Source organism: Coenobita brevimanus, chromosome 95, assembly GCF_032717465.1.
Source record: "Coenobita brevimanus isolate Jiangsu-jjx chromosome 95, ASM3271746v2, whole genome shotgun sequence".
In the NCBI taxonomy this organism is placed as follows: domain Eukaryota; kingdom Metazoa; phylum Arthropoda; class Malacostraca; order Decapoda; family Coenobitidae; genus Coenobita; species Coenobita brevimanus.
In genome coordinates this window covers 28,270,301-28,296,741 of record NC_137048.1, presented here as the reverse complement: position 1 = coordinate 28,296,741, position 26,441 = coordinate 28,270,301, and the positions used below count along the sequence as shown (strand labels likewise).

At 39.0% G+C, this 26,441-nt stretch overlaps 1 protein-coding gene across 1 annotated transcript in view; it reads left to right on the top strand.

The window, feature by feature from the left end:
* Dus1 (Dihydrouridine synthase 1) overlaps positions 1–26,441 on the top strand; it is a 194,322-nt gene that overhangs the window by 127,032 nt on the left and 40,849 nt on the right. The gene's annotated exons all lie outside the window — the stretch shown is intronic.

Below are 26,441 nucleotides of genomic sequence, written 5' to 3'. Positions count from 1 at the left end.
CCATGAACTAAATGAAATACATGTATGTAAGCTGGAATAAAATATGAAGTAGTTTTATTCTCGGCCAGAACGTTAAAATACAAAGCTTTGTTCTCGGGCAGAACATTTATCGTGGTATTACTGAACATTTTTGGTGCCCATGATTTTCTTGAGGATAGTAGAATCATCTGACATTACTCAGAATATAATGCAAAGGTGAATCGCAGCTAAAGGGTTAAGGTCATGACTGTTGAGAATGTTCAAAGGGTAATATTAAGGCAAACACGAGGATACCAAAGGACCTGCGAGAGCAATACCTAGTCATGGTTGCAATGTGGACCAGAGATAGTAGTATGGTGCCAATTTTTTCCCTTTCTTGGCCGAGTGCCGCGACTGCTTCGTGCTGCCAGGCCACCTGTTCTACTCTGGCCTCCATGTATCTTGTCGTCCAGTGCCAACACTCTTGTACTGTACTGTAGTCTCCAGGCCGCTCTCTCCTACCCGCCCACCGCCCTCCTGCCTGCCTCTCCTAACAAGCCTTCAGTCTCATGATGTATTGTTCATTATATTCATGCTACCTACAGATAGTTTTAGTTTTGGAGAGACTAAATCAGGAGGGTTTAAATACAGCCTATATTAATCCCCTCCTGTACGAGAGATCTTTCCCCAGGTTTAATAAAATCGTCTGGAGGTTGCAATAATAAAATGGAAAACACATCATCGGATGAAGATGAAAACAACCCTAGTGGCATTGTTTTTAAATGCATTTACACATGTATAGTGAATGTACTTGGTATTTATAATGGGTGTAATGATTTTTTTATGCCAGAGTTAGATATTTTTTATTACCAGTACCTGTTATAACTGAGGTGCGTTATCGCGAGAAAAAATCTCAATGTCTTTACTGATTATAACAATAATCTTGAATATCGTGAGCATTGAAACTCAAGACGATATTCAGGATTAACCAAGACTGCCCTCAAGAGATATTTACCAGCATTGCCCGATCTTAATTTCTTCATCTAGTAAACACACAGCAGGTAGGCTCCCCGGGTAAAGTATGGCCGACATTGGTGAAATACGCAGTGTAATGGATTCTAGTCAAATGTAGGTCATTTAGATGGCATGGTTAATGCAGCACAATATAGTAAAAAGCATGTAATCAGGCTGTCAGCTGAAGCTTGTTTTGGCAGCACTCCTGGAACAAAAATTTGTGTCAGCAATTATTTTGACGTTCAGTTCTTGCGATAACGTGCCTCTGACATTATGATTGTACTCACTTAATGCCAGTATTGAATATTTAACCATTTCATTGCAATGACTCATTATTTTTTAGTTTATTTTGTTACCTACAGACGATTTATGTAACTTTAGGTGACCTTTTTTAATGGAGGGAGTTAATGGAGATTGTTACCAAAGCCTCCACTTCGAAAGGGTTCCCTAAAGTTGAGTAAAACCGTCTGGAGGTAGGAAGAATTAAAAAAAACGTCATCGTAGTGAAGAGTTCATATTATTGCCCTCATAACTATTATTGTTGTTATTCTGTTTATGACTAGGCTGCATTCTGTCAAAGCTATCATTGTATTTAGCTTTGTTATAGCAAGTTTTTATTATATTTATAGGTTATCATTTTTAATCTTTGTCAGTCTTGTACTTATTACCATTACTTCTTACTTTACGTTTATATTCTCACTGTGTATTGCTGACGGTATCCTTTTCAGTGTACATTAGATCTAGTTTTTATTAAGTCTGTAACTATCATAGTCACTGTTTATAATTAAGAATACTCTTAATTTTTATATATAAGAATACTCTTAATTTTATCATTACTGTAACTTATTATATTTTACTAATGAGAGTGTATTGCTAGCGCTGTCCTTCCAGTATGTATTTTCGTCTAGATTTTATCGTGCCAGTGCCATTATATCTAGTGTCAGACTTTCATATTAAGTTTAACATTACTACTAACTTATTATATTTTCACCAAGAATGTGTGTATTGGTAGTGTTTACTCCAATGTATATGTAGTTTGTACTGTACTTACAACTATCAGGGTCCTGTGTTATAACTATTTTTTGTACTTATAACTACTTATATCTATCAGTGCCATTATCTTAATTACCAAGTAACAAACTATATTTATCATCGTTCTTGACTTATATTTTTCCACTGAAAGTGTGTATTGGTGGCGGTGTCCTTCCAGTGTAACCTCCTTCCATAAGTCCTGCGCTGCTGTCCTGTCTGAGACTCCGTGTATTAGTTTCTGTGTAGTGTTTATCGGCCCCCTGTCCTGCTCTGCCCTGCCCTGCCCTGCCCTGCCCTGCCCTGCCCTGCCCTTCTCTCTACTGCTCTCCCATGCCTTACCATTCCGTTCTCTTCCCTTCTCTGTCCTGCTTTTCCATGCCCTTCCGTTCCCTGTCCTGTTCCCCTCCATTTCCATTCCCATCTAGTCCTCATCCTTTCTTCCTTGCCTGTCCCTTCCTTTCCTTTCTAGTCCCTTATCTTGCTTGCTTTGTCCGCTTCTGTTCCCGTTCCCTCTTGTCTGTGTCCTGTCCTTTCTTGTCATGCATCTTTTCGCGTCCTCTTTCGTCCTTGCCCTGTTGTGCGCTTCCGATCCCTTTCCTTCCCTCCCCTTCCCCTCCCTTCCTTTCCTTTCCTTTCCTTTCCATTTCTTTTCTTTTCTTTTCTTTCCTTTCCTTTCCTTTCCTTTCCTTTCCCTTCCTTTCTCTTCCCTTGCCTTCCCTTCCTGTCCCTTTCCCTCTTTTCCTATACCCGTCTCCCCCTTTCCCCCTCGCCTTACCCTTCCGATTCCTTCACTTCACAGTCTTGACCTCCCCTAACCCCCCTGCCGTCTCCTCCTCAGCTCGCTTTTTATTCGGCCAACTTTCTTCATTACTGCCTCGGGGTCTGTCATGTGGAGAGTTGCCGGGCTGTTCCTCACACTGGTTTCAGCTCATCCCGGTCAACAACATGAATAATAACAACCCAACTTTTTCACCCAGTTTTTTATTTTTTTTTAATCCGTGTCACATTCCAGAGGCAATCTTGCGACAAATTTTTTATTCATATATTTTTAACAATATTGGTATTTCGGTGTTTCAAGAGCAGAAGTTGAAAAATTCTTGTAATTTTTCCACAGGCAAGTTTGCGAAAAGTTTGCAATGCATATACCATGTTTTTCAGTATAATGTGGTATGTCAATGCTGTAATCACCAAATTTTAGTGAAGTTGTTGATATTATTACCGCCGGTAATCTCAAGTAAAACTGCATTTAAATTGTGTATCCGGCTATAAGTTGTTTCGTCATAAGTAAAGTTAAACACATCTTGTATCAAGAAGTAAACAGTCTTTGGCTGTGAGCAAAGTTGCTATCTTTGGCTGTGAGCAAAGTTGCTTATAAATCTTAAATTCAGGTATAAATTAGCTGGTCACGAAGAAACTTACTTGGTATAGATAATGTATCCTTATATAAACAGTGATCATGAGTAAGTTTTATTTAATTCTTGTATGATTATGGGCGGTGTTACATATAAAGTTTCTGTGGTCATGAGTAAAATTACGAATAAATCTTCAGTCTAGATATAAATACTCTTTGATCACGAGTAAAATTACACATAAATCCTCAGTCCAGATATACGAGAAATTAGTCTGCGTTACATATAAATCCTCAATCCAGTTAAAATAGTCTGTGGCCATGAGTAAAGTTAAACGCTAAATCTTGAATCCAGATGTATAAACTTTGCCAGCGAGACAGCGGTACCAGCAAGCTGTATAAACCACCTCGGGGCCATCAGCATTGACTCTGAAGTGGGGGTCAACAATTGCTTGGGAGTTTCTGTCGATGCAACTCTCTGCAACTCCTCCGCACCAGTCTTTCCTTGCCTCGTTCCTTCTCTGCTTCGGGCAGCGGAGATTTAAGAATTTTTCCAACCGGACTCTCTCCTTCCTTCCCTCCCTCCATTCCCCCTTACCTCCTCTCTCCCCTTCTCTCCTGTCTTCCATCTGCCCCTCCCTCCCTCCCGTGCTCTCCATCCTTCCCGATATCCCTCCCTCCCATCACTTCTCTCTTCCTCTCCCTCTCCTTATCTTCCTCCCTCGCAGCATCCCTCCCCTTTTTTAGTTCTGTCCTTCCTTCTCCTGTGTTCAATTCGTCTTTCCTCCCTCGTTCCCTCCCCCCTTCTCCCTCTCCTTTCTTTCCTGTCCACCTCCCTACCTTCGCTACATCCTCCTACTTCCCACTTCCCTTCCTACATCCCTCCTTACCAACCACTCTTCCACCGACGTTACCTCGATTGGCTAGCCATCTCTTCCTGCCTCTATATCCCTCCATGCCTCCGTACCTACCTACCTACCTACCTACCTACCTACCTCCCTTCCTCCTTTGCTACATCTTCCTCTTTCCCTCTCGTTCACCCTCGCTCTCCCACTCGCGTCACCTCGCTCGGCTGGTCGTCTCTCCCTGCTTCCCCCATGTCCGCCCACGTTCCTCCCTACTTCCCTCCCTACCAACGGCCTTCTCTCCCTCGCTACCTCCCTCTCCTTCTCTCATTCCATTCTTCCTTCCCTCCCTCTCCCTCCCCCGCTACCTCGCTCGGCTGGTCATCTCAGAAACGGAGGAAAACTTTTGCCCTGATCAGAGTTGTTTGGCAAGTCGCAGTTGTTGTTGTTCTTGTTGCTGAGTTTCTGGATGGATGTGTTGACGGTGGGTATACAGCGAAATTTTACCTTCAAACACCAGAGAGAGAGAGAGAGAGAGAGAGAGAGAGAGAGAAATATATTGCAGCTGCGGGTAATATTTTCGATCGACTCTATAATGGACCAATAATGAAGAGCTTACATAAAATTTTGAAAGTTTAATGGGACAATATTCAGTATAGTCCAAGAATTAAGACACTGGTACGTAATATTCTGGGAAGATTGGCGGGCACCTTCGATCAGTTCACTGTTTCAGAATTAATTGCTCACTTATTATTATCGTTAGGGGATGGATCAGTATTTGTGTCCGCAACTGTGCATTGGTCTTTTGCCTGGGATTTCGAGTCGCCATGTCAGTCGCTTCCTCCTCCTCTTTTTCGTCTTCCCCCTTTTCGATGTCTTTCATATATTTTAACCCCCTCTGGACGTCGTTTTTATGTGTTCGATACATAATTATAGATTTCTGTTTTTTTTCACTTCAAGGAGATTTTAGGGTAGTGAAGGGTTTAAATAATTGTACATCAGACCCCTTCCATCTCGAAAAGTCTCTCCCAAACTTAAATAAAATATCGTCATGTGGTTTCAGGAGTAAAGTATAAAAAAAAAAAAAAAAAAACGCACTGAGGGGGTTAAAAATAGCCGAGTCCAATAATCTGCCTACTGATGATGAAAAATTTGTTCATTAGTGATTTGCTGGTATAATTTCTCCTTAAAATTGCAGCAATCAACATTAAATTAATCCTCTTAAACATGCAGTAATCACCAGTAATGACGCGAATGCCAATATAACTGATGCAGCTTTTTCATCTCATCATCACCGTTTGCTTTTTTAACTATACTCCGTTCAGTTTAACATGATCTAAAATTTCAGTCTCTCATCTTGAATGCAGAACTACCACATTAGGTTAAAACTAGAATATGATGCTAGTCACGAAGAAGTGTTGTGGAAGATTTTTGGAGGTCTGTCTTTGTCATGTTTTTTTCAGTTGACTTGTTGAAATAAGCTGCAAAAGTCCATTACCAAATTAAAAGTGGATAAATTATAGGTAAGTGAAATAACTATAAAGGTCTGTAAGATAGAAAACAGGGAAAAATAACTACTAAATAAAAGCAGAAACGGACGTAAGAAGGAAGACAAGGGGAAAGGAATTAGGAGGAGGAGGAGGATGGAAGGTGGCGAACACAGAGAGGATATTTATAAAGGGGGAGGAGGACAGTGTATCGGGAACTGGTTAAAGAAGATGGTTCTTGGAAGGTGGAGGCAAGGCGAGACCAGCTGCGAGAGTGAGTGAAATGGTTCCACGAAAGTGGGGGATGTAAAGAGTAGCCGCGAGAATGAGTGGGGTTCTTTTTAGAATGATGAGAGAATAGGGAACGAGAGAATAGTAACAGTAAGAGTGAGTAGAGGTGATTCTAGGAAGATGATAGAGAGAGAGAGAGAGAGAGAGAGAGAGAGAGAGAGTGTGAATGGCGTGAGTTGGTTCAAGGTAAAGAGGTATTGGCTGTGACAGTGGATGAAATTTGGTATAGGAAGATGAAAGGAGAGACTAACAGCCAGAATGAATGAATTTGGTTCTAGGGAGAAAAGGGAACGAGAGCATAGCAGTGAGAGGAATGGATCGGAGGGAGAAAGAGGTCGAGGAATGAAGAAACAGAAAAAAGAAGAAAGAAAACTAGCATTGAGAGTGAGTGGAGGATGGTAAGTCTAGGAAGGATGAAGGAACAAGCAAAAAGAGTGTGAATGGAGGGAGAGGTCTGTAGGAAAGGCGAATAAGAGAAAGGAATATGACTAAGAGGAGAAGAAACTAGCACTGACAGTGAACAGATGGAGAGGGCTTTAGAAAATATGGATGAAGGAGGAAAAGGAAGATGGTTGTAGGAAGGTGGGGCAGGACTGAATTGGCATGCCGTCAGCCGAGCGAGATGGGCAGTAAAGGGGCTCGATAAACAGGAGGGGAGCTCCTACACACGGTGGATCTGAAACTCTTCGCTCTGATGACGTATCCTTTGTTTCCTCGTTGTTACCTCCGGGCGATTCTATTCAGTTTAGGGGAGTCTTTTTTTCGAACTAGGTGGTTGGATATAGCTTTCCTTAATCCCTCCCCCCCCCCCAGTACAAGAGGACTTTACTGAGCTAAATAAAAACGTCTGGAAGTAGCAAGAATAAGCTAAAATAAAGATGTCATCGGATTCAGAGGATTAAACTCCTTTACTGCGATGATGCCTTTGGTATTTTGTTTTTGCTCTGCCAGACTATTTTACTTATCTAAAAGAGAGTTATCGAGGACGTAATGGGTTGGTAAAGGCTATATCAAACCCCTCCTGTTCGAAAAATTCCTGCTAAGCTGAATAAAATCGTCTGACGGTAACAAAGAATAAGATAATCAAAGAACGTCATCATTTCAGAAGGGATCTTGGCAAAGCTTCTCCCTATACGCTTCATCTCTATTAGTCACTAGAAGCCATAGGAGTCTTTAAATAAAAAATAAATACCATAAACAGTACCGTAGATGGTGCCTGCTTCGTACGTGTAGCCAGGAATAAATAAAACGTGGCGGTAGTTAGGGTCGTAGGTTAGAGCATGCAGGGTTGTCTGTCTTCGTCGTAAACTAAATAAAAATGATGTTGTTGTTGGTCATGCAGCTACTTGGGAAAGGTGCATTAGTATAAAATAGTGTGTTATTCTATCCCCCACCCACCACCCATCCCCCGCCCATCCCCCACCTTATGTGTCATTCTATCCCCCCACCCCCCACCCTTCCCCACCCTATGTAATTCTGTTCTCCCCTCCCCACATCCCACCCCTCTTTCCTCTCGCCCATAAAACCGTGTGTCATTTTATACCCTACCTTTGCCATTTTGTTCCCCCCACCTCCACCTCATGTGTCATCTACCTTCACCCCCACCCCACTCCTCTTCCCCCTCTCCCTACCTTCCTTCCCCTTCCCTTTGGAATTATGTGAATGTGGCTTTTCGTGGGACGTCTGCCCGGTAAGTCACTCGATAAGAAAGTGCCGTATCCTTGTTGGCTTAAGGGATTTCATAACACCTCTGTCTTGGCGATTTATTTCACCTGAACATGTATCTGGTGACAAATGTATTAGGTATTAGGTTATTTTTGCCATCCCTAGTAACCCCTTTCACCTTATCATGGAAGTTTGTGTCTAACCCATCCAAGTTGAAAAATCTGTCCAGGGCAGAATAACAGCGTAAGGAGAGCAAAAAGAATATTGTAAAAATGACGTCCTCTTTTACGTTATCCATGCAGTTTTTGTTGATACTAATAAACAGTGTAACGTACTAAGAGAATATGAACACTATCAGGCTCTTGTGACTCGCTCTGAGCATAATATAATCGTCCAACGTTAGCTGAAGAGAATACTACAGTTGTCCTGATTATGATAGAATTAATATTGACAACATTAACAATTTCAAGTAGAATCGCTTTCGGTAGATGGAATAGATTACGTGAGTGGTCCTGATCGTATGAGAGTTAAGGTGTTTTCATACAGAATAAGTCGCCAAGGGAGAGGTGCCACGGAATCCCTCCTACCATCGGGTGTACGGATCCGATCGGCTTCTCGTTTAGTTTAGTGGTTGTTATCCATATAGAGTAGAGAGCGTCGACACCCCCTGAAGTATATAGTAATGAACTAACCATACTAGTAATAATGATAATAATAAAGGACGGTGATAGCAGAGGGCTCGAGCTCAACCCCATATTGTGATAGTTAGTACGTAGTGACCCCCCGCCCCGCTCCTCCCCAAACCCCTTTACTACGAGAGGGAAGATGGGTGAAATAGTATGTTCGTCTGTTGCTAGTCAGGATTTAATGTATGATAGATAAATGATAGACAGAAGGGATGTGGAAGAAGAAATATAATCAGAAGGACGTAAAGGGAAATGAGGTGTAAAATGAGAAAGAAAAGAAGCTAAATGAAATGAAATATATAATGAGAAAAAAAATCCTCTGTTTTTCTGTTGAATTGAGGAGGCAGTTTTAAGTCCTTCACTACGAGAGGTAAGATGAATAAAATCGTCTGTCAGTAATAGATTAAGATGAGAATAGTTGGCCGTCATTTTACTGAGATGGAGTTGAAGCAGACATTTTAGTGGAGGCTATTCATAAATACCTTAATAAATAAGTAAGGAAATAAAATCGTCTGGTGGTAGCATGAATAAAGCTACAGGTCCTCGTACTGAAGGGGTTATCCTGTACCAGTAATTAAATGGTCGTAATTTTGTAGCATCCCGGAGCACTGTGTTCCTGTAGACTTGCGAGGCTCTGTAACTCCTCATTCTTGCCTCATCCTTCCCCTTTTCCTCCCTCATTCTTCTCCCTTTTCTTCCCTTTCTTTCCTCATTCATCCCCCTTTTCTTCCCCTTCTTCCCTCATTCTTCCCCCTTTTCTTCCCCTTCTTCCCTCATTCTTCTCTTTTTTTCCCTTTTCTTCCCTCATTCTTCCCCTTTTATTCCCCTTCTTCCATCATTCTTCCCCCTTTTTCCCCTTTTCTTCCCCATTCTTCCCCTTTCCTTCCCTCATTCTTCCCCTTTTCATCTCTCATTCTTCCTCTTTTCTCCCCCTCATTCTTCTCCTTTTCTTCCCTCATTCTTCTCCTTTTCTTCCCTCATTCTTCCCCTTTTCTTCCCCCTTTCTTCCATTTTTCTTCCCTCTTTCTTCCTTCTCTATATCTCCATCTGGCACGTCGGTATTCTGTAGTGTGTTTATTGAGGAAAACCCTAATTCGGTGTTCAGAAGGCATGGAATAACAGTGATGTGAATATTATGGTGCTTGTTAGCATTCCCTTCTCGGTGTGTTTAGACAAAGTATATTGATTTTAAAATGGTATATAATAAGATAAAAGAGAATTTTGAGGTGCATGTTAATATTCCTGTAATTAATGTCGATATTGAGTATAAAATTAATTAACATACGGGAGAATTTCCAAGACGTAAAACGCAAATAATGATAATAATAATAATAATAATAATAATAATAATAATAATAATAATAGTAATAATCAACCAGTCAGTCAGCCAGTCAGTCAGTCAGTCAAGAGGGACAGTAAAGACTCCAGTACCACCTAAAATAAGAGTCTTTGTGCACTACGGTCCTCGACAAAGTAGTGGTCAAGGAGAAAGTAAGATTCCTGTAAGAGTGAGTGAAGAAGGAAGAAAGAGTGGGAGTCAGTCAGTCTTATATTCCCTGTACATCTCCAGGGTCCTTCCCAAGAGTGTAACCTTATTCCATTCTTCTATCTGTTTTTTATTTCATTTTTCCCTTTTCTTCCTCTTCTTTTTTCTCCTCCTCTTTCTCCAGTCTGTTAGATGTATCTCTAATCTCTCTCTCTCTCTCTCTCTCTCTCTCTCTCTCTCTCTCTCTCTCTCTCTCTCTCTCTCTCTCTCTCTCTCTCTCTCTCTCTCTCACACACACACACACACACACACACACATTTCTAAAACATTCCCTCCCCCTTTCCTCCCCCCCTTTTTTCTCTCCATCCTTTCTTCCTCACCGTCAAAGTTTTCTGTTCGGGCCATTGCAACACTGTGCTCCATTTTCTCACTGCAACATCCTCTTCATTTTTTCTTTCTCTTTCTGGAATGATATTTTTTTTTTTGACTCGAGTTTCTGTTTTTTGGATTTAAGTTTTTAGTCTTTCGCTGATGTCTTTCAATTTTCTTTTTTTCTTTCTTTCTCCCCATCTCTCTTTCATTCTTGCTTTCATTCTTTGTTTCTTTCTCTTTGTTTTCTTTCTTTTTCTTTCTTTCATTCTTCATTCCTTCCTTTCTTCATTCCATTCATCCATTGATCCATCCATCCCTTCCTCCCTTTCTTCTCTGTTTCCCTGTTATCTCTACACGCCAGTCCAGGGATGCGTTCAGAGGCCTTGCATAACTCTACCCCTATTGGATTCCTTTATATATCCCGACCCCAATCCACCCCGCTATCCGATACCCCCTAGTTTTCCCATTGCCACTCCAGAATTACCGTATATCGCCTCATAACTGGCTGGGGGTGTGATAGCCTCTTCAGTACGATGCCCTTTTTCGTTAGCTTTCTCAGTACGATGCCCTTTTTCGTTAGCCTTTTCGGTACGATGCTCTTTTTCGTTAGCTTCTTCAGTACGATGCCCTTTTTCGTTAGTCTCTTCAGTACGATGCCCTTTTTCGTTAGCCTCTTCAGTACGATCCCTTTTTCATTAACCTCTTGAGACCGAGGACGTGCTTTTTTCTTTTAATTCTGGCTAATAGGCGGTTTTGTTCCAGTTAGGAGGGAGCTGTAAAGTTTTGGAACTGTAAATTTTTGGAACTAAATTTTTGGAGCTGTAAATTTTAGGATGTGTATTTTTTTGGAACTGTAAATTTTTGGACCTATAAATTTTAGGGCACTGCATGTTCAAATTAAGCTAATTAAACTTGTCTGATGGTTAGAAGATTGAATTATAAAAAGATGTAGGCCACTGGAAGGATAAAACACTTCACTGCAATTACTTTTTGCTTAATTCTTTCTACCTCTGGACGATTTTATTCACCTAAAGGAAAATCTCAGGTAGTGAAGGAGGTGAGGGTGGTTATTTCCAAATCCTTCAGCTCATGAGGCCATCAGTAATAAGGAATATAATCTAGACATAGCGAGATTGAAATAACTCATCCTCGCAGTGATGGGCTTAATCCAAAAAGTACATTGACGTTTTATATATGTATTTTCTTTTTCTTTCTACCCAACGTAGAGGAGACAGGTTGGTGAAAAAATAAACCCCTCTAATCTGATGACGTATTTGTTTTTATTCTTACAGCTGCCGTGCGATTTAATTAGCTTAGGACACCAGCCAAGTCGTGAAGGATATTACTAGAATCCCCCAGTGCTAAATGCCTCTCCTAAGCCACAGTAAATCGTCTGAAGGTAGCAAGAATAAGCTGAAAAATACGTCATAGGTTTCAGAGGATAATGGCTATTTCGGGAGGTTTCCACAGATCGTAATAAAATCTTGTGGCGATGAAAATAAAATATAAGACGTGTCCAGTAAATGTCTTAACCATTTCACAACGATAACTTACCTCCTTCTATGTTCTTGCTGCCTTTAGATGATTTTATTTAGAGCAGGAGAGACTTTTCGCGTAGTAGGAGTTAAATATATCCTTCAGTAGCTCCTTCAGTACAAGGTCTTTTTTCCTTAAGTAAATGAAAGCTTCTGGAGCTAATAAGAATAACATAAATACTTACGTCATCGGAGTAAAGGGCCTAAACCGGTAGAGTTGCAATGGGTTTGGGAGTTTTCCCCCCCCTTTTTTTTTCTTTTGTACCTGAACTGTTTCTTGTATCGAGAAGGATCGCTTGTGTAACTGATATGGCGTCTGTTGGTTAAGAAAAAAAAAGTATCGATATATTTTTTCTCTTGTGACGTAACTGACGAAGCCGAGTGTTTTTTTTTTTTTTTTTACTCCTTGCATGTATAATTAATAAATGTGGTGTCTACTGCTTAAGAAAACGATATTGATGATTATTTTAATTGGCGAAGCCGGACTTTTTTTCTCTCTTTTTTACTGACGAAGCCGGATTGTGTGTGTGCATCTGACGAAGCTGGATTTTTTTCTTTTTCCATTTTTTAGCTGGGTGTGATTCACTAACCGTAGCCCTATGATGAATTTTCCCCCGGTGTGTGTGTGTTTTTTTTTAATCTCCCCCTCAGAGTTACTATTACTGTCATATTTCTCATAGAGCTTTTTAATGCATATCTTAAATACCTGTAGTCCTTTTCCCCTCACGTTCGCCCTAAGCTTTATCTCTAACAGACACCTCGAAGCTCATTTCCCCCACACATTTCTGAAAGCTCGAGATGAACTTTTTTTTTCTTTGAGATCCGTAGCTCCGTTTCTCTCATATATATAACAGGGTATTGATGATTTTTATCTTATAAGGACACAGGCTCATTTTAACTGCCATTTTCCTGCATTTTTCTACGTATCATCAGAAGCCTGTAACTGATTATCTTTTACATTCTTGCACAGCCCTAGATACTGTATACTTCTCTCATTATCTTTGTGCACCCCGCAAACCTCTAACTCATTTCCCTCTCCTTCTCGCACAGTTTCTTATGCATGTCTTGACGCATCCACTCTCTGGGGCCCCCACAGTCTTGCACAGCCCTAGATATACTTCTTACATTCCTTTAATTCACCTCTTCGACCACTGACTCATTTTCCACCCATTCTCATTCAGTTCTTTGTGCATTTCGTAAAGCATCCACTCCCTGGGCCATGATGTCGACGACCCATCCTCTCGATCCATTCACTTTAGCCGCGAGCCTCTCAACCCCTTGATATCTTAAAGCCATATCAGCGAGCAGTTGCCTTAACGAATACACCACCGGCCCCCTTGATCACCCACGGGAACGCTGAAAAATATATGAGCTTCGTCCCTCTCCCCTTCCCTCCCTCCCTCCTGCCAACGTGCCGGCCGTACGAAAGGAAAAGCAAGACTGTTTTTGTTGTAAGACTGAGATTGTTTTTGTTGCAAGATTAGTTTTTGTTGTATCATACAGAGGTTCTGAGGTGGAGTTCAGGTTGAGGTGAAATAAGAGTTAGCGATGCGATGATGATGATGATACTGGTGTTAGCATTTTTAGCCTGCGACGGTGAAAGTATAAATTCCTGATGATGATGATGATGATGATGGTGAAGATGATGGTGATGATGATAGTATGAATATTTAAACCTGCGATGGTGAAAGTAAATATTGCAGACGATGATGATGCTGGTGTGAATATTCTAAACCTGCGATGGTGAAAGTATAAATTCCTAACGATGGTGATTGAGAGCTTTTATCCTGTGATGGCCAAGGGTCGGAGTTTCTGAGCATATTAAAGGATAATGAGATTCTTTATTAAATTCCCAGTTGAAATTCTAAGGAAACGTGATGTTGATTTTACTTACCTTGTTATTTTGGTACAACTTTGGACTCCTTGTTACCTAATGTAGACCTTAAGGCGTGGTTAAGAAGAATACGATTTTGAAAGAGGCAGAATTAAAGAACGTAATAAAGTCTTAGGGAACATATTATTATTTTTTACATATTTTTTACATAAATAGGATGTTAAGTTTTCTTCAGTAACACTTATATAAATACACTTACACCTGATGTCGATGTTAATATAAGGTTAGGAATTCTGTTTCCCGGTACACGATGGTTAAGTGACTTGATTATTTGTATTGAAATTGAGGGGATTGTAATGGTACTCTTATATGAAAAAAGAGTCTAAGTCTGAAAATTTAAACAGAGTAACTCACACTCTGTAGCCGTCATGGTGCTGAAGGTGAGAGAGTGTATATGTTTTTTTTTTTTTTTTTTTTTTTTTTTTTTAATCAGAGTTCGATTTTCCAAAGATATAAATGTCCAGGGATAAGTGATGTTATTTTTACACACAAAGATGGCCCTTGATAAGCTCACGAAGATAGGTCAGAGACTTATGCTGTTGTGATGATTGTCTTAAAAGAATGATGGTTTGTCTATGTATAATTTAGATGGTGAATGTTTTAATATAGATAAGTTTCTAGTCACAAAATAAAGATTGTAAATAGAATATACTCAACCCCGAAGTAATAAGAATGACTTTAATGGATTGTTCTCTCTCTCTCTCTCTCTCTCTCTCTCTCTCTCTCTCTCTCTCTCTCTCTCTCTCTCTCTCTTCTTTTATTTTAAATGTATGAAAAGTTCCAGGGAGGGAATAGCTTCTTTCAGTTCCGTAGAAGTCTTGATTTATAAATATGTAAATGAAAATCTCGGGTCAGGTTTAGAAGTCACTGTGGGGGCGACATTAAGAGTCTTGAAACACTCCTTAATTTTCAAAGGTTTAGTTGAAGTGTGTGTGTGTGTGTGTGTGTGTGTGTGTGTGTGTGTGTGTGTGTGTGTCAGTTTCTCTTCACCCCTTCAGTTCGATGACGTATTTTTCCACTTATTTTTACTGATTTCAGACGATATTTAACTTAGTAAGGAACCTCTGTATTGAAGGCCTGAAAGTCTACCAGATTCCTTTATATCGATGAGCCTGTCTGAAAGTGAGTGAAATCATCTGGACATAATAAGAGCAAAAGAAGAGTGTCATCAAAGGGAAAGGGTTAAATAAAAAAATAAACTAAGTATTGTGACATTGGGGTGAAAGGATTAAGAAGGGGCGTTTATTTATGTGAAGATGTCAGATTGCTGGATTGTTTGAAAGAATATTTATTGATGAAATTGTTAATGAAGCTCAGGTTGCAGGAAAAATGTAATTGTTTTCACCCTGCGGCTGGCAAAAGATGTAGGAACATTATTATTATTATTATTATTATTATTATTATTCAGATTTAAGCAAGGTGTGGTTGTGACTAAGGACTCCAGGGATGTTAAAGTTCTTGTTGATAAATGTTTGACGGTTTACTATACTCGTTTTACTGTAACTTGGCCTAAATTTTCCATCTCTCAACCTTAATGGCTGAGTTATTACAACAGATTAACTCTAGAGTACGACGCTGGTCAGGAAGAAGTGCTATGGAAAAAATGTAGAGCCAAAGTATTATCTTTTTCTGCCACTGAGCTACGTGAAAGAAAAAATTATAAATAAATAAAAGTAACATAAGGACGAAACTCTTGGCCAAGTTAGAGTAAAAGGAGTATAGTAGTTGTCTAAGAACAGGTTACTAGATTTCAATTTTTAAAAAAGGTGCATTTGCATGTTTTTGTGGTTAACGTGTTGTGGATGTAATTTCTATTTTTGGATAATGACGCAATTCAGTGTTGATCATGTGAAAAAAATACAAATGTACAAGATATAAGTGTATAGGTGTTAATTAGCCCTTTCAGCCGGATGACGTGTTTTTTTTTTTTTTTTAGTCTAGGTATCTCCTGACGATTTTATTTATTTATTTATCCGTTTACTTATATACTTTTACAATATCATGAGGTCATATTCTGTAGTGAAGGGAAGCCATATCTAACCTCTCTCTCTCTTCAATGTCTTTCCTGATCTGAATAAAATCGTGTGGAGGTAGCAAGGTTAAAATGTAAAAAACACGTATTTGGGCTGAGGATGTTAAGTTTCTAGGCCACTAAGAATTCACAAACTAAAAGAGATGATAAGGACGAAATAATACACAGGCTTTGGTTATCATTGTTATAGATTTTTATGTACAAAGTGGAAGGTACCAATAAGTGCACTGGAATGTAACTGTATTTTTATAGTAATGCAATTGTTATGTAAGCCAAATATCACAGCTCAAGTTTACCCTCATAACAGGATAAATTTTGTAGTTCTCCCCTTTAATAGAAATGTAATAGAGAATGGGTAATGTAACAGAGAATGGGTAATGGGTCCTTTTCTGTGGCTATGCATTTACGAGCTATATGTTGGAAAATGTAATCTGCCATACTAGTGCAATAAGTTGTTTAATAATTACATTTCGCGAGACATGCCAGGTATTCTTTGTGGTGTGATTAAGAGTGTGATTCTTTTACGACAAGTTAGTAATGATAATGATTTCTCGTGACGTGCTCCATTTGTCTGTTATACTCTTTTACGCCATCTTGGCCTAACTTGCCGTCTCTCCATCTTGAATGCTGAGTTGTATCAGTAGATTAACGATGGAATATGATGCCAGTCATGAGAAAGTGGTATGGAAGGGATATAGAGCCATAGGATTGTCTCTTCGTGCTAGTGAGTGCTGTGGAAAGAATATAGAGCCATAACATTGTCTTTTCAACAACTGAGTGCTTTGGAAAGGATATAGAGGCATAGCATTGTCTTTTCTACCACTCAGCTACGTGAAACAAGCAGCAGAAGGACGAAAATCTGGGCCAGGTTAAGGTGAAAGGAGTATATCATCATAATCAGCTTATATTTTTGTATCGGGAAATAGTTGTGTTGATAAATAGGTAAGGTTGGTCTGTCTGTATGTGTTGTTTAGAGGTCTGCCTGGCACACATTATTTGGTGCATTTATACTTGAGAATATGTAGCCCATGGTACATAATACATACGCAGGGGTACAGGATGGATAGAGAATGGTACATAATTACCAAGGATACATAATACATAACCAAACATACATGGTACATAGGGAACGATGCATAATAAAGGATACCTAATACATAACCAAACATACGTGGTACATAGGGAATGATGCATAATAAGGGATACAAAATACATAACCAAGGATTCATGCTACATAGGGAATGATGCATAATTGCCACGAATACATAATACATAAACGATACATATCCTTACGTACGTAAATTGGGATGCTCAATACATAGGCAAGAATACATAATACATAGCCTAGGATGCATGATACATAGCAACATTGACACGAGGTAAATACACACACACGATGTGTAAGCACAAATACCCGAGTATACATAAACACAACTATATGTAACCACAAATACACATGGGTATACATAACCACAGCTGTATGTAATCACAAATACACAGGAGTCTACATAAAGACAATTACCAAGAAAACTTAAGAACTACAAATACAAAACACATTACAGGAAATTACAGCCACAAATACAGAATACATGTAGGAAATTACATAACCACAGATACAGGATACACAGATGGATACATAGCCTGTGGTACATGATCGCTGTTTCCTTCCTTTTGTTAAACACAGGATGTAAACTCAGCAAAAAGTTTCCACATAATAAGAACCTTTAAAATGAAAACACACTAAGGAAGAGGAAGGAGGGAAAAGAACCAGGTCTGAACGAAGCAAAGAGACGCTGAGCGAAAACCCAAGGCACGTCCTTATGCTTCAGTGCGGCCGTAAAGTTAGTTTCGAAGCAGTTGGGTCGGAATTGGGTTGGCTAAAACTTCATTACATATCGCAGCGTTCCGTAACTTTATGTGCATAGGGTTTCTAGGTTTCCAGAGCAGCTGCAAGGAAAAATAATACAGCAAATCCATGTTATGAGTTGCGCTTTTTTTTTTTTTTCATGTCCTATTTCTATATTAACTCCTAAATAGATTGAAGTAAAATTCTTGGGGCTTTTTTTTTTTTTTGAAATAGTTGTCGCAGAGTGTGCAGTAGGAATTTTTATTTTCCATGCTTTGTTATGTGCTTTGTATGATTCATGGAGAGAGAGAGAGAGAGAGAGAGAGAGAGAGAGAGAGAGAGATTCTAAGCAATAATGGTCATTTTGTGTAAAACCAGCTTCTCATTTCCCCACCTCACTTCATCCCCATCATCACCAACTCCATATTAATTATCTGTCTACTGTATATTATAATGATCCGATTTCTGTATGTTTGTTGGTTTGATGATTTGTCACCGTAACTCAGCAAAAACGGCGCATGCAGCGCAAATTTTTGTTAGAGCAAGGTACCGATAAAATGCCATAACTTGAAGAATAAAACAATCTCCAGGCCAATCGGGCCACCGGGTTCCGAGTTATGACTCATTTCTGAAGATAGGAAGTGACGACATAGAGTGGAAGCCGCTGAAAGCGGCCTCTCAGCGAGTTAATCTAGTAGTAGTAGTAGCAGTAGTAGTAGTAATTTTTTTTTCATTCTGTTTTTTAGCGTTTTTTTTTTTTTTTTTTTTAAATTCATCCGACCAGTTTTGTATGAGCGAGGCAAATCCTGTTCCATTGTGATAATCAATTGACAACAGGGTGCAGGGTTGTATGACACAGTGGCTGGGCTTGTTGATGCGGTACTGCACAAAGCCTGACACCACCAAGCCCAGGTCGATAGAATATTACATGCTTTACCTGAACAGAAACAGGGATTTTGATTTTAACTCAATCTTTGTGGCTGTTATTTCTGTGTGACTCTCTCTCTCTCTCTCTCTCTCTCTCTCTCTCTCTCTCTCTCTCTCTCTCTCTCTCTCTCTCTCTCTCTCAGTGAAAGATGCTGCTGCTGATGATGATGATGAATCGACAGTTAAATAAAAACGAAACAGTGCGCTGCTGTAACAAACCTGTAATAGCGAGGGACACAGCACATCAATACTGTCCGCCAAAACCATTACGGCTATACTTTACAACCTCACTGTCAGACCTCACTCACACGCTCACTGACTGACTGACTGAGTGCTATCCTTCTTGTGCCAGCTCTTATTTTATTTCCGCTCTCTCAGTTTATTATCCAAACTCACTATCAGATTCTCTCCCTCGTGGTGATGGACTACCTGACTGATTGCTTGACTGACTGACTGACTGAATGCAATCCTTTTTCGTCATCTCTCTCTTATTTTCTCCATTGCTTATAACTCCTACTGCCTTTGCTTTTATGCTGTTTTTCGTCTTTTATTTTTTCCTGATTCTAGAAATTCTGACTCTGATTCTTCTCTACCGGCTGTCTTGTACTCTTCTCTCTATTATATTATTATTATTATTATTCAGTTGCTAAATCAGATACTTGGAACACCGTGCTTATAAAGTGGTTTCATCTCACTTATACTTTCTTTATTACTTTGCAAAAATCCATAAAACATCATATTCATTTTAAAAACAGTTAAATTTTCTGCACAGTATCTACTAATTAAATTCAGCGAACCCTGCTTCAATTAATCTTGATGAATTTTTGGTGTGTCTTTTTTTTTTCTTTCGTATAGTTTTTATCGCCCTTAGCTGTGACGGTCTCTGAATATCTCCTTTTATTGGGCGAGAAAATTGGTGTCTTTACCACAGTGATATTATTATTATTATTATTATTATTATTATTATTATTATTATAACTGCTACTACTACTACTACTACTACTACTACTACTACTACTACTGCTGCTGTATTGCTGCGGCAGCGGCTTCTGTTATTATTATTATTATTATTATTATTATTATTATTATTATTATTATTATTATCATTATTATAATACTCAGCCTGTGACTCAAATCCGTGGCGTTAGATATCGTCATCACTGTTGTGTTCATTACAGGAAAACAAGCATAAATATTATCGTTTGGTGACAGCGAGAATTAATAAGAAATGACACCATGTTATACTTTTTATTTTCTTCAAGATAAAATTCAAAAGTAAATACAAACTTTATAGCAGAAAAATTAATAATAATAATAATAATAATAACAGTAATGATAATAATACTTTTCGAAATCAACCATGACCACTAGAATTTCGCAGAGTTAAAATATATTACTCTGGTATATTGCAATTATAAAACGCATTTCTGTACCTGCAATTATTTAGATGAGGTGTTGATATGTAGTTTTATATTATGTGGGGCCTGGAACTGTTTGACCTTTGATTTATAATGATGTATGTATTTCTCAGAGCAAGAACACATTAACACATTTCACTGTCTGATGTCGCCATAATACAAAGGACGACTAACACTGTATTCTCAGCTGTGGTGTGGTTTGACGTAGAGATTGATGATACCACAACTTAATATATACAGTGTTATTGGTATGAAATGCTGGTAGTTTTACACTGTATTATCATAGAAAAAATTGTTAGGGAATTAATTATTCATATTAATTAATGTCGCTGATTATATAATTATACTTTAGAAAGACTCATTAACTGTGTCGAGTAACATTTAGTTTTGCAACTCTCCAGTTCAAGGTAATACTGTATGTATATATGTATGGTTTCAATGAGCTTATTTTCTCTTTATTTCTAATGTCAACTAAATTTCAGTATTTTCATTTTAAAATATCCTCACAGCTTCAGTGAGATTAGTTTCTCCATGTCTATTGTCAACCAAAATTCAATAGTTTCACACACACACACACACACACACACACACACACACACACACACACACACACACACACACACACACACACACACACACACACACACACACACACACACACACACACACACACACACACACACACACACACAATGTTTATTTTGGTTCACTTGGTTATTTGTCGAGATTTAGAAAAGGTTCCTCACGTCTGCCAAGTTCGTGTGTATTTGAGATTACCCTTCATTTGTGTAACAATTCCGTAAGTTGAAGAAAGAAAAGTGTACAGCAGCGATAAGATTCACATAGTTTGAAAAAAAGAAATCTACCGTACCAGTTCTTCGTTATTTTCTCATTAATTAAAAAAAAAATCGTCTTGCGAGAGTTTTATGCTGCCACGAACAGTTACTTAAATCATTCGGTCAGTTCAGTTTGGAGAGAAGGTTTGTTTTTTTGCTCAGAGTATTTATCATAGTCAGTGTATGCCAGGTTTCATTTATTTCTCGTCACTGCTTATCACTCATTAGTCATTCCTCTTGCCGTTCCAGGCCTTTCTGCTGGTTCTTCCTCTTTATCCTTCCACCTTTTTTTTGTTCAGTAATATTCTTTTTAGCTGTTATGTGTGTGTGTGTGTGTGTGTGTGTGAGAATCCATTGGAATATATGGCCAGAATTACAAGTGCCATCTTTTTGTCTTAAAAAAGTTCATTTTTCCTTTGTTTCGTATCATGTGCTTTATTTTCTCCTTTTGTTTTGATAGTTGCCCCTTGGAATATATTGCCAAAAAAATATATATATATATAAATACCAGTATTTGAACTAATTAGCATATATAGTTAGCTGTATTTAGTGCAGTGTGAGCTCCTGTCAGGCTTACTGTCATAACATCAGTTGTTGAAGTCACAGTAGTGAGGTGGTGAAGTCAAAGTAGCAAGGTTTGTACCCAAGATCGTTATATCCCCGAATATGATTATGTAATGATGTAGCTGTGATGTCAGTATGTTGGGAAATAACTGGTGATGCATTTTAAGTTGTATTACCCGAAGTCACAAAGATGTCACGTAAGGAAGTGAAAATACCCATTTTCTGAGAATTTAAGAGTTATAATCCATCACAGCGGAGGTGGTAAGATATCACTGGAATTTTATAGAGTTCAGTAAAAGATGCAGTACTCAGTTGAAAAATCAGTATATTATTCAAGGATCATGTCAGCCTGAGAAGCAATATACCTGTGTTGCAAGAGCCAGTTTGATGTTTTGTGGTGGTTGGTTATTAAAAAAAAAAAAAAAAGTTAAAATAAAAAAAATGGTTCCTTGTTCCTTCAGTTTATATGGGATGTTAGTTTTCCCCTTAAATCCGGTGTCCTATATCTTCATTGCATTCTTGGGCCCTCATTCTCGACACTTTAAGAAGAGTTCCTAGTACCTCTTCCTTAGCGATTTATCGTTGGATACGGCTGGTTGATATAATTTTTTTACGTTATTTATGAGGAGTATGGTGATATTAGAATTAAGTATCACAGAAGAGGATGGCTGGGTGTAGTAAGGAAAATAAATTGCTTAGGAAGAGGTGTCAAGGGGCTTCCATAATTGAGGAGAATACAGTCCCAGTTGCCTTCTGACGATTTGATTCAGCTTTTTAGAATTGTTTTCCTCTGTCTGTAATTCCTACTGCTTATGATTTCCAGTCCTTTAAACGCAGTGAGTCCTGGCATCTCGAAATGAACGGATTTTGAATTAGGCTCTGTTATTTGGCTTTTATTTTTTCTTGGAGGGAACAATCTTGCACTCTTCGGACCTTTGGTTCTTTCTTTCTTGCACAAAAAAAAAAAAATGCAGTGAAGAACATTGATCCCTCCCAGTTCAAGAAGTCTTTTTGAACCTGAATATAGTAGTCTGAGGGTAGCAAGAATTAAATGAAAAATAAGTCACCGGATGAAAGGCATACAGAAGCAATATTTCCTGTGGTGGTACTTAGGCAGTGGGGGTTGTCAGAGGTGCATAGGATCGCCTTGACTAGAGAAAATAACTGTGCTTGATGTGTAAGGCTTAATACTGAATTTTTAGCCCCTGGATGGTCATATATTTCCCGGAGCTGAATATCTGGCGGAATAAAATAAGAGGAAGCTAAAACAGTAAATGGAGCTCAATAAAGGAGTGAAATTAAATGATAAAAGTGAAGTAATAAAACCAATAAAATAGTAAAGAATAGGCTTGACCATGAAGGGGTTGAGAGGTGCTTGGTGTTTGTTATGTAGGAGTTAGTTCAGAATTAGACTAAAATAGTGACTGGATCCAAATAATGGAGAGAAATTATATGATAAAAATTAAGTAATATATGTTAATAAAACAGTAACGAGTGTGCTTGACCATGTGGGGGTTGAGGGGTGCTTGGTGTTTGTTATTTAGGAGTTAGTACAGAATTAGTTGCTTCGTCAGAGGTAGGTCAGTCTGAGCAGCAATACGGTATATATATATAAATACCTGTTGAAAGAGCCAGTTGGGTGTTAATTAAGGTGTGTCATTTGTTAATTAAGGTGTGTCATTTTATTACCTTGGTCCTTAATGGTGTTTAAAAAAATGATGTCAGTCCAAGAAGCAATATATTGACCCTGGTGATGTCGCGAGAGCCAGTTTGATGTCATGTGGCCCCATCAGTACGATGACGTCTTGGGTAATTTTATGTCCTGGGTAGTTTTTATTCTTGCTAACATCCAGACGATTTTAGTCAGTAAAGGGAAGGCGTCTTAATAGTGAAGGAGTTGGTCTGAAGCCCTCTTTAATGGTGTCGCTCTGAGATATCTTTCCTAAGCTGAATAAAATCGTCTGTCAGTAATGGGAATAAGGTAAAAATTAAAGTCACTGTTTTATCAGCTAAATAAAATCGTCTGTCAGTAATAAGATTAGAGTAAAAATTAAAGTCAGTGTTTTTATCAGCTAAATAAAATCGTCTGTCAGTAAGAGGAATAAGGTAAAAATTAAAGTCTGTGTTTTTATCAGCTACATAAAATCGTGTCATCAGCAGGGGAAAAAACATTAAAAAAGTCCTGTTTTTTTCTTTTGTAAGTGGGCTAATATTGCACATTATTAGCAGAGGAAAATACTGTGAGTGTTATTGTACTGAAGGGGTTAATGAAAGTGTCTATTTACCCAGGCCCGTGATTGACAAGAAAAATAAACCATAAAATTTTCCTTGTTAGTCGAGAGAGAAGGTTACTGATTTTTTGTTTATAGGAACTGCAGACCTCGAGATGTAATAAAAAGGGGGAGACGAGGGTTTTGTATCATATCGTTTTATACGGCCGTACCCACAGTTGTACACGGAGTATCATATGTAACTAATTTGGATAATAAAGAGGAAAACGTGAATAGGTGTTTGGGTTTACCTTACCACCCTTGGATTGTTCAGTCTTCCCCTCCTTCCCCTCTCGCTATCTCCCGATCCTCCTTACTCAGTAAATATTAGCGTCTCTCTCTCTCTCTCTCTCTCTCTCTCTCTCTCTCTCTCTCTCTCTCTCTCTCTCTCTCTCTCTCTCTCTCTCTCTCCACCCTATGCTCATGTGATTACGATGTCTCTCTCTCTCTCTCTCTCTCTCTCTCTCTCTCTCTCTCTCTCTCTCTCTCTCTCTCTCTCTCTCTCTCTCTCTCTCTCTCTCTCTCCACCCTATGCTCATGTGATTACGATGTCTTTCTTTTAGTACTAAAGCTGGATTACCTCGTGAGAAACATGAGGTCTTTGTATCTGTGTAACAATATAGCTCTCTCTGCCTGACGCCGAAACCTGTGAGGGGTTAGGTCGATTAGGAGAGAGAGAGAGCAATACAAAGCACACAAGAGAAGAGTATGAGAGTTAAATATACCCGCTAATAATGCTGGAACGAAAAATATGGAAGGCAGGATGAAATGCTGCCACGGAATTGTCCCTGAATATAATATTACTGTACATTTATTTATGATGACCTTGTAAAAAAAATGTTGCAGTGTGTATGGACAAGCCAACCCAATATCATCAGTCCAATTGTTTTTAAAAGTGTAGATCAGTGTTGGCCACGCTTTTGAACGCAGTGTACCAGTTTTCAATTATTGCCAACATTTTTACGGTCGAGCGTGCCAACAGTTGTCATATGCAGATTTCGTGCATCGGTTCGCTTTATTCCAGTTCCAGCTGACAACACAAAAGAGCTGTCAGTGGATATTATTATGCTCGCTGGTGTCGGAAATAAACAGTAAGAGGAAAGTGTTTGTATAGTCAAATGCAGGTGACGTTTTCTCTGTCATTTGCATCATCACCAGTCATCATGATCATCACCCGTAGCCATGCACTCATTCTTTCTCAGTCAAAATTGGGGTGAAATAGTGTCCACAAAGCAAAAAAACAAAGGGGGGCGGGGGGGGAGACTAATCAGTAGCATGTCAGATGAAATGGGTCACACACTCATTCACTCATCAATCAAGCCCCCGGATTCTTTTACTCCACTTCGCAGGCATAACCATCTACCCGTATGTGTTTCATATCACTTGTCAGGTAGAGTGAATCCGATGTCTGTCAAGTTCAGAAGAGATCTATTAGTTTTGAAGACCTGGGCTAATGTACCAGTTCATTCTAGCTAATTTAACCTAACCTTACGTAACAGCCCGATAAATTGTATTCTCCCCTAACACCCCAATTTAACCTAACCTCGCGGAACATCCCAGTTTAACCTAATCTCACGTTACATCCCAGTTTAACCTAACCTAACGTAACAGACCAATTTAACCCAGTCTCACGCATCAGCCCAATTTAACCTAACCTCACGTAGTAGCCCAATTTAGCTTAATGGGGCTGGCAGTCCAAGGCAACACGCAATATTAATGACCCAGATATTCACCAATAATCAGGTTGTGTCGATCAGAGGTAAATGAGGTGGAAAAATGCAGGTGGGAGATTGATTACCTTGATCGCACACCCTGAGCCTTATCGGGCAATTTATAAGCTTATTTAAACACTGCGCCATTAATTCACGCGTAAAAAATGAGAACGTGAGATTCTGATTGAAAATATATGCTGATTTTGAGTAAGATTCATTATAAGCTAATCTGAATGCTGCGCCATTAATTCAGGCGTAAAAATATTGAAAACGAAATTCTGAGTGAAAATCTGTTGTTGTTGTTCATAAATACTGAATTATTAAAAGATTTTGCATACAGTTTTATATATTTTCACCAGTCAGCCGGGAAATGAACGGATATATAGAGACGATAGCTGGATAGATAGACAGATAGATAGATAGACAGATAAAGCGGCACCGTTGTTCATTTTTATATCATTTCCCTCCCTAATTGCGTTTCATGGCCCAGTAGCATCTCTTAATTAATCTCAATATTTTTTTTAGAGGATAATGTTACAGGCACGTGAAGCAGAGGCAGGTGGATTTGACCCTTTCAGTACGATTGCCCTTTCCCCACAACTCCCTTTTTTTCATCTGTATTTAATTCTTATCTCCAGGCGAGTTTACTCTAGTTCGTTGTTACTACTACTACTACTACTACTACTATTATTATTATTATTATTATTATTATTATTATTATTATTATTATTACTACTACTACTACTACTACTACTACTGCAACCCCAAAACACCCTATTAAAACCCCACCGTTGTGTGTATATTATTTCCGTCCTAATCGCATTTTCCATTTGACCAGCCTGTGTTGATTAATTACATTCACTGAGCACTGGGACAGGGAACACAATATGTATAATTAGCAGTAGTGCAGGGTTCGTATTACTATAATATAATGTGGGGGGGATTTAGAGAGGGGGAATATGGGGGGTGAGAAGGGGGAGAGTGCGCTGGAAGGGGTGGAAGGGGTGATTCAAATGGAGGAATAGGAGGAGAGAGGGTATTAAAAGAGGAAGTCATTTGGGGGAGATGGAAGGAGCTGTGTAAGGTGGGGAGAGAGGGGGATGTTTTGACAGTTTTGTTGTTGTTTAGGGGGAGGATGAAGGAGGTAGAGGAGACTGGGAGGGTTAAAGTAAGCGGGGGAAAGAAGGGGAATTTTGATAGGATGGAGTTAGTTTGAAGAATGG